Source organism: Rissa tridactyla, chromosome 7 (genome assembly GCF_028500815.1).
Source record: "Rissa tridactyla isolate bRisTri1 chromosome 7, bRisTri1.patW.cur.20221130, whole genome shotgun sequence".
Taxonomy (NCBI): domain Eukaryota; kingdom Metazoa; phylum Chordata; class Aves; order Charadriiformes; family Laridae; genus Rissa; species Rissa tridactyla.
The window spans coordinates 1,480,590-1,487,128 of NC_071472.1; positions in this window are offsets into that span (position 1 = coordinate 1,480,590).

Here is a 6,539-nt window from a genome sequence, read left to right on the forward strand (position 1 = left end):
AGGAAGGACAAGCCCAGATCACTCATTCCCCAGCCAGACCACAGGCTGATGGATTGGTTTTCCTCGGCAATTCGGGGTGCCATGGACTCAAACGGCCCTGCCACGGGCCGGGAGGAGGCAGCGGTGCCCGGCAGTGGGATGCAACACTCGTTTGGATGCAAAGCCACTCAGGAAACCCATGCAGGGATTTCCAATTCAAATTCAAATTGAGATTCTGAATGTTCTCGGGTTGCAGAACAGCAAATTCCACCGTGAATCACCAAATTAGTTCATAAACAAACGCACACCAAAATCCGAAACGCAGCAAGTGAACTGGCAGTTGGCTGAATTTCTGGGTCCCGAGTGGCCACCGGGCCACCTCAGGGTGACCACGGAGGATTGGACCGGGTGCAAGACCAAGTTCAGGGTCCTATGGCACTGGTTACGGCAGAGGTTGACACAAGTCCTGGCAGAGACTTCACGTTTCTGTGAATCCCCGCAACCACAGCGAGCGTCCTCTGCCTCTGGTGCCCTCTCTGCTGCTGAAACAGCCTTTGATTCTGCCCCTCGCCTGAACACACAACTCCCAGACACGAAAGCCTGCTGCCCTCCATGGGATGCCACCCAGATACAAGGGACAGCGTCCCAGACACCCCGCTGTGGGGGCAGGGCTTTGCATGAGTTTGATTTTTGCAGGAAGTCCTGGATAAATCCAAAGAAAAACCCACATGGCAAAAGCAGATGTCAAACACAAGTGTCACGCCGTATTATGGTGGCCTACCTGAGAAGACCCTCCTGGGCTGGGATGTCCCACTCAACCACACAGTCACGATTGTGCCACCCATCATGTTCATCCCTTCGAGGGTTTGGTATATCCGAAGGCTGGGAAGGAAAACTGGGAGCGAAGCTCTGAGCCTTTCCAAGTCCACGGCCGCTGACTGCACCTGGGGAGGTTCACCCGCAGCAGGAAGATGCAGGAGATGTTTATTGCTGGTTCTTCAAGAGCTCTGGGAGGGGGCAGAGTATTCCCCTGCCACTGGCATCTCCAGCTGCCGCCCAGGGCCACGTTTATGAGCCTTCTCCTCAGGACAGGCACTTTATGCCTCGCTTCTTCCCCATGAGGCAGAAGACCACCGTAAGAGCAGCATGACAGCAGCGGAAGGTGTTTTGCTCACATCGTGTGCGACACCAAGAGCACAGTGACTCCCAGGAACGTGTTTGCAGCAGCGCTCACAAACCGGGAACTGCAGTCATGGCACGGCACCTTCGATCAACACCCCCTCCCCTTCTGAAATACAGGCCACAACTAACGTTAATTCCCGTATGGGCAACACGGTTCATCCTGGAGCAGCAGCAGGTTATTGCCGTAGGACTGTGTTGCCTCGATGGCAGAAAGACCACCACCACCCCCAGCCCCTGGGCGGCTCTTGGGAGCTTGGAATTCTGCTGAACTTGGAGGAACTACTTATGATTTATAGAATCACAGAATCACGGGATGGTTTGGGCTGGAAGGGACCTTAAAGCCCACCCGGTGCCACCCCCTGCCCTGGGCAGGGACATCTCCCACCAGCCCAGGTTGCTCCAAGCCCCGTCCAACCTGGCCTTGAACCCCTCCAGGGATGGGGCAGCCACAGCTTCTCTGGGCAACCTGGGCCAGGGGCTCACCGCCCTCACAGCCAACAATTTCTGCCTCACATCTCATCTCAATCTCCCCTCTTGCAGTGTAAAACCCTTCCCCCTCGTCCCATGGCTCCCCTCCCTGCTCCAGAGTCCCTCCCCAGCTTTCCTGGAGCCCCTTGAGGGCCTGGAAGGGGCTGGAAGGTCTCCGCGGAGCCTTCTCTTCTCCAGGCTGACCCCCCCGCAACCAAAAGAGTACTTTTTCCAATGTGGAGGGGTTTTCCCCATCCATGCTGCTCTCATGCTTTTTTTCCGCAGGTTTTACATGAGCTGCCGTCCGTGCCGAGGGTCCCCTCGCTGAGGATGGATGTTCTTGGTTAGGAGGGCAATGTCTTCCGGCTGGAGGAGGCCTGAGGGTGCCCTGCACAGACCGTCAGAGCCATCGATCTGATGGCAGCCCGTGCATTTCCGTTGGCACTTAGGAACATCTGCTCTAACGATCGGTGCCCATTTGCTGCTCGTGAGGTCACTCAAAGGGGGAAAAAAAATAAACATGAAGCATTTCTTCACATGCTGCGTATCCCAACTCTTTCTGCCCCCGGGGACTCCTCACAAGGTATTGGGGAAGCTAAAAATATACCCGGGTTCAATAAGCAACAGGGGAAATTCAATGAGGATCTGTGCCGCAGACGCCATCTCCAATCGTTGCCCCAAGGCACAAGGGCTGGGTGCTCTGTCAGCGTTTGGGAGAATTGTCACCAAATCCGTTTTCTCCTGCTCCTCCCTGTGTAGGAGCGCTTACCCCTGGAGAGCACAGGGTGCCTGGCGGTGGGAACCGCCGTGTCCTGCCCTGACGTACGCCAGTCTCACATAGATGCTTTTTTTTTCACATCTTTTAACTCAAAATAGTTAGAAGTGGTGCCAGAGCAACACTCCCCGGGGAATAAGATGGAATTGCTCTGGGAAGACGCAGCACTGGATGTACATGCGCTAATTACCAGAAAGCATCACCGGATCCGTATTTCTTCCGGTGTCTAACCTCCCTCGTAAACCAAAATTGTGATATCACCAATTGAATTTCTGACAGGCACCGTGGCTTCTGAAATATTTTCTTTCCTGTAAAAAGGGCTGTGTCTTTTGCGCAAGTTCTTGAAAAGCCGGTGTCTCTGCCAGGATCTAGAGGCTCAGGGCTGGACCGGAGAGATTAATATCTGAGTGTCCGCAGCAGCTTCTCTCGGTTCCAGGTCGAGCCACGGTTGAAGAAGGTATAAGGAGGGTTATTGAATTTACAGACAACACCAAATGTAGAGGCAGTGCAAGAAGAGTGAGGACGAAACTAGAATTTAAAATGTTTTGAAAACCTGAGATAATAATTTGGATTTTTTTTAAAAAAAAGTACAATTCAACAAGAAATTCAAAGTACTTGACCTGGGGAGGAATAATCACCTTCAACACGACACAGGGAAAGGGAAGAGTGACTGCAACAGTCCCATAAAAGAAAGACAGCACGGCATGTACTTACAGCTAACTCAAGTTTAGAGCAATAGCTCACCGAAACGCCCAGGTAAAACCAGCAAGTTATAGAAAAATATGGCTGTGTTGGTCAGAAAATGAAATCAGTCTTCATTGCAGCTGAACAGTTAGAGCAGAAATGCAGCAAACGCCTTTTTCTAGAGAGAATAAATGGCTATTAGCTGAAGACAAGCACTCAAGTAGTCTCTAAATTTCCCATCTGTGCTATCAGCAAAGTAGCATTTTCTCCATTTTTCCTATAAAGCAAGTGTAAATCATGACAATAAAAGGCTGTTGCTTTGAGAAGTTGTTCCTGGGGCTGGCCAACAAACTTCCCTCCCGCGGTGGGACGGGCAAGCAGCAGCTCAGCGAAGGGCAGACCCTGCCGTGGGACGGGCACTGCCGGGCCCCTGGAAAAGCACCTGTGGGAACAGTCCCACCGGCAGATAACAGGGAATCCCATTTCTTTTCCTTTTGCTCTTCCTTTTCCATCGTACAGAAGGTCCCAACGATGGGCCCCTGCCCTGCTCCCGGCTGCTCCCACCCCGTCCCTGCCAGCCCCGGCCACCTCTGGCGCCGACGGAGCTCCCCATTCATTGCTTGGCGAGGGCTGGAAACATCCCTGCTTTCTGCCCTTGCTTCTCCCCACGGAGAAAACAAGCCCTGCCAGAGGCGGAAAAAAATAGAAGTAGCAGTAAAGAAAGACCTGGGGTTTCCTTGGGAAAAAAAAGCCCCCACAAGAAAGGAAAAACCCCAGGCACCCACCCACCCAAAAAAACCCAAACCCCCAAAGCCAACAAAAACCCTCTGGAGAGTGTTCCTTCCCTGCTCCAAAGATGTGATGATGAGTTAAAATAAAAAATAAATTAAAAAAGGTATTTTAGTATTTCGACCTGAAGAGGTTCCAGGCAGCTGGAACAGACGGTTGGTGTAGGTCCCTTCCAACTGAACTCTTCCATCCCATCCCATCCCATCCCATCCCATCCTACCCTATCCTATCTTTATGTTTTTTCATGGTTTCGGTTTGAGTGGGAAAACAAGCAAATACAAGGACCAGCGTAAGACGGCGGTGACAGGAGCTGTGCTCCGGGGGGGAGGACGGGAGCCCCAAGCAGTGTGGCAGCAGTCACTGCGCCGCGTATTTTTCTTCCAGTAAATTAGTCTTAATTAAAGAAACCAAAATGCCCTACTGTCTGCTTTGTATTGTACTCATCCCTGGAGTGAATGAGCGAGGTCTGCTCCGTCCCAGCGTGTCAGCCTGCCTTGCCTTCTTCCTCCACCAAATATTACAAAAAAAAAGCATTAATTAAATCAACATACTGCAGCGAAGGCCAGAATGGAAAAAATAACTTGTTCTAGTATTAGAGCTAAAGCTCTAGCAGTGAATCAGATGAAAGGGAGAAGGCTGAGACAAACTGCGCAGCACTAGCACAGATTGGCAACTGCAGCTATTGATTTTATTCGTTTTTTTTAAAGTGTGATCCACTTTTGAACCATTTCAATCAGCAACATCAGCACCAGCCTTCCCCTTGCCCTGCTTCCTTCTTTTCCGAGCCTGTAAGGTTAATTTGTGTCCTGCTATTGAGGAGACCATCCAGGAGACCTGGAAGGACGTGCCCTATTGCCAGGCTTTGGTTGTTAACGCGGGGCCGGGCTGTCTCCAGGCCGGCACTTACAGAAGCGCTCGGGGAGGGCTGAGCATCCCTCCAGAACGGCAAACCAAGGGGCAGAGCACACGGCACCGCCGCGGAGTGAAGGAGAGGGCCCCGAAACACTATCTGCTTTTCTGCAATGTAATGTAAAAATAAAGTTTCTGTCAGGAGCTGCCTGGGATTATCGCCGGGGCTCGACCCGAGCGCAGGAGAGCCCTGCCGGGACTGCTGAGGGAGGCAGATGGCCGCCGGCATCGTAATTCGCTGTTATAACCCAGCCGCTAAATTAGATCGTACAGCGAACAGCCGTCTGCAGGAAAAAAAGAAGGGGTATATAACCTCAATTTGCATGAGATTAAATATTATTGGAATATTTTAAAGCCATACTAAGAAGAGTGTATTACAAGAGCTTGTGTTCCATTAAAGAATGGAGGACCACAAGCGACCTCCACAAATATCACTATTTCTGTTACGATGTGCATAATACCCTTCTGTGATTACGGCCCACCCATGCCTGGGCGTCTTGAGTCCTCTGAGCAAAGAGACTCGCGCCACCCAATTTGTGTTCCACGCTGAACCCCGCTCCCAGCCCGAGGGCGTTCCCCACACCCCTCGTTTCCAAATGCGACTTTTGCATTTGGCCAAATAAAAATGCATTTAGTTCACACAGTGAGTCGGGCCGTGCAGTGTGAGTAACCTCCTCCTTGTCCTTAGCTACTGTCCCACCGCTTGGGGCACCTGTCTGTTTTTCCAGGCATGAGGTTACGCATAAGAACCCATTTGTGACAGCTAAAGACATGTGGAAAGCTGGATTTGTTTCATTCTCCAGCAGGAGTGGGGCCAGAGGAGGCCCCGGAGATGCTGGGAGGGCTGGAGCCCCTCTGCTGTGGGGACAGGCTGAGAGAGCTGGGGGGGTTCAGCCTGGAGAAGAGAAGGCTCCGCGGAGACCTTCCAGCCCCTTCCAGGCCCTCAAGGGGCTCCGGGAAAGCTGGGGAGGGACTCTGGAGCAGGGAGGGGAGCCATGGGACGAGGGGGAAGGGTTTTCCACTGACAGAGGGGAGACTGAGATGAGATGTGAGGCAGAAATTGTTTGCTGTGAGGGCGGTGAGCCCCTGGCCCAGGTTGCCCAGAGAAGCTGTGGCTGCCCCATCCCTGGAGGGGTTCAAGGCCAGGTTGGACGGGGCTTGGAGCAACCTGGGCTGGTGGGAGGTGTCCCTGCCCAGGGCAGGGGGTGGCACTGGCTGGGCTTTAGGGCCCCTTCCCACCCAGCCCATTCTGTGAATCTATACATATGAATCTGTACATATTCATATGATACATATGAAACTTCATATGAAATACGTACCTGAAGAGGGTTTCTTCCAGCTCTCCAGTGTTGATTCCCGAGCCGTGTCCATCAGTGTGATTTGGGGCAGGGGAGGGATGCCCCCCAGGGCAGGGCTTCACAGGGGATGCTGCAGCAGCCGAGCACAAGCCTGCGCGAGCCAGATGGAGCTTTTCATGGATGGGCTGAGGCAGAGGGATGGGAATGGGGATTCGAGGTTGGGATCAGCAAGGAAGGGACTCCTTGTGGAAAAGATACACGTCCTTCTTTCCATTTACCCCCCACCACCCCTCCAACGCCAGGGCCCTAAGGATGCGCCTACGTTCTACCCGCTATTATTCTGAGCCGCCTCGATTCCTGCTCCACCCGCTCTTCAAATTAAAGGCTAAAATTTGTGTCCTCCACAGCAACAGAATCTGTCCAATATATAACAGCATCAGGCTGTGAGCACTGTG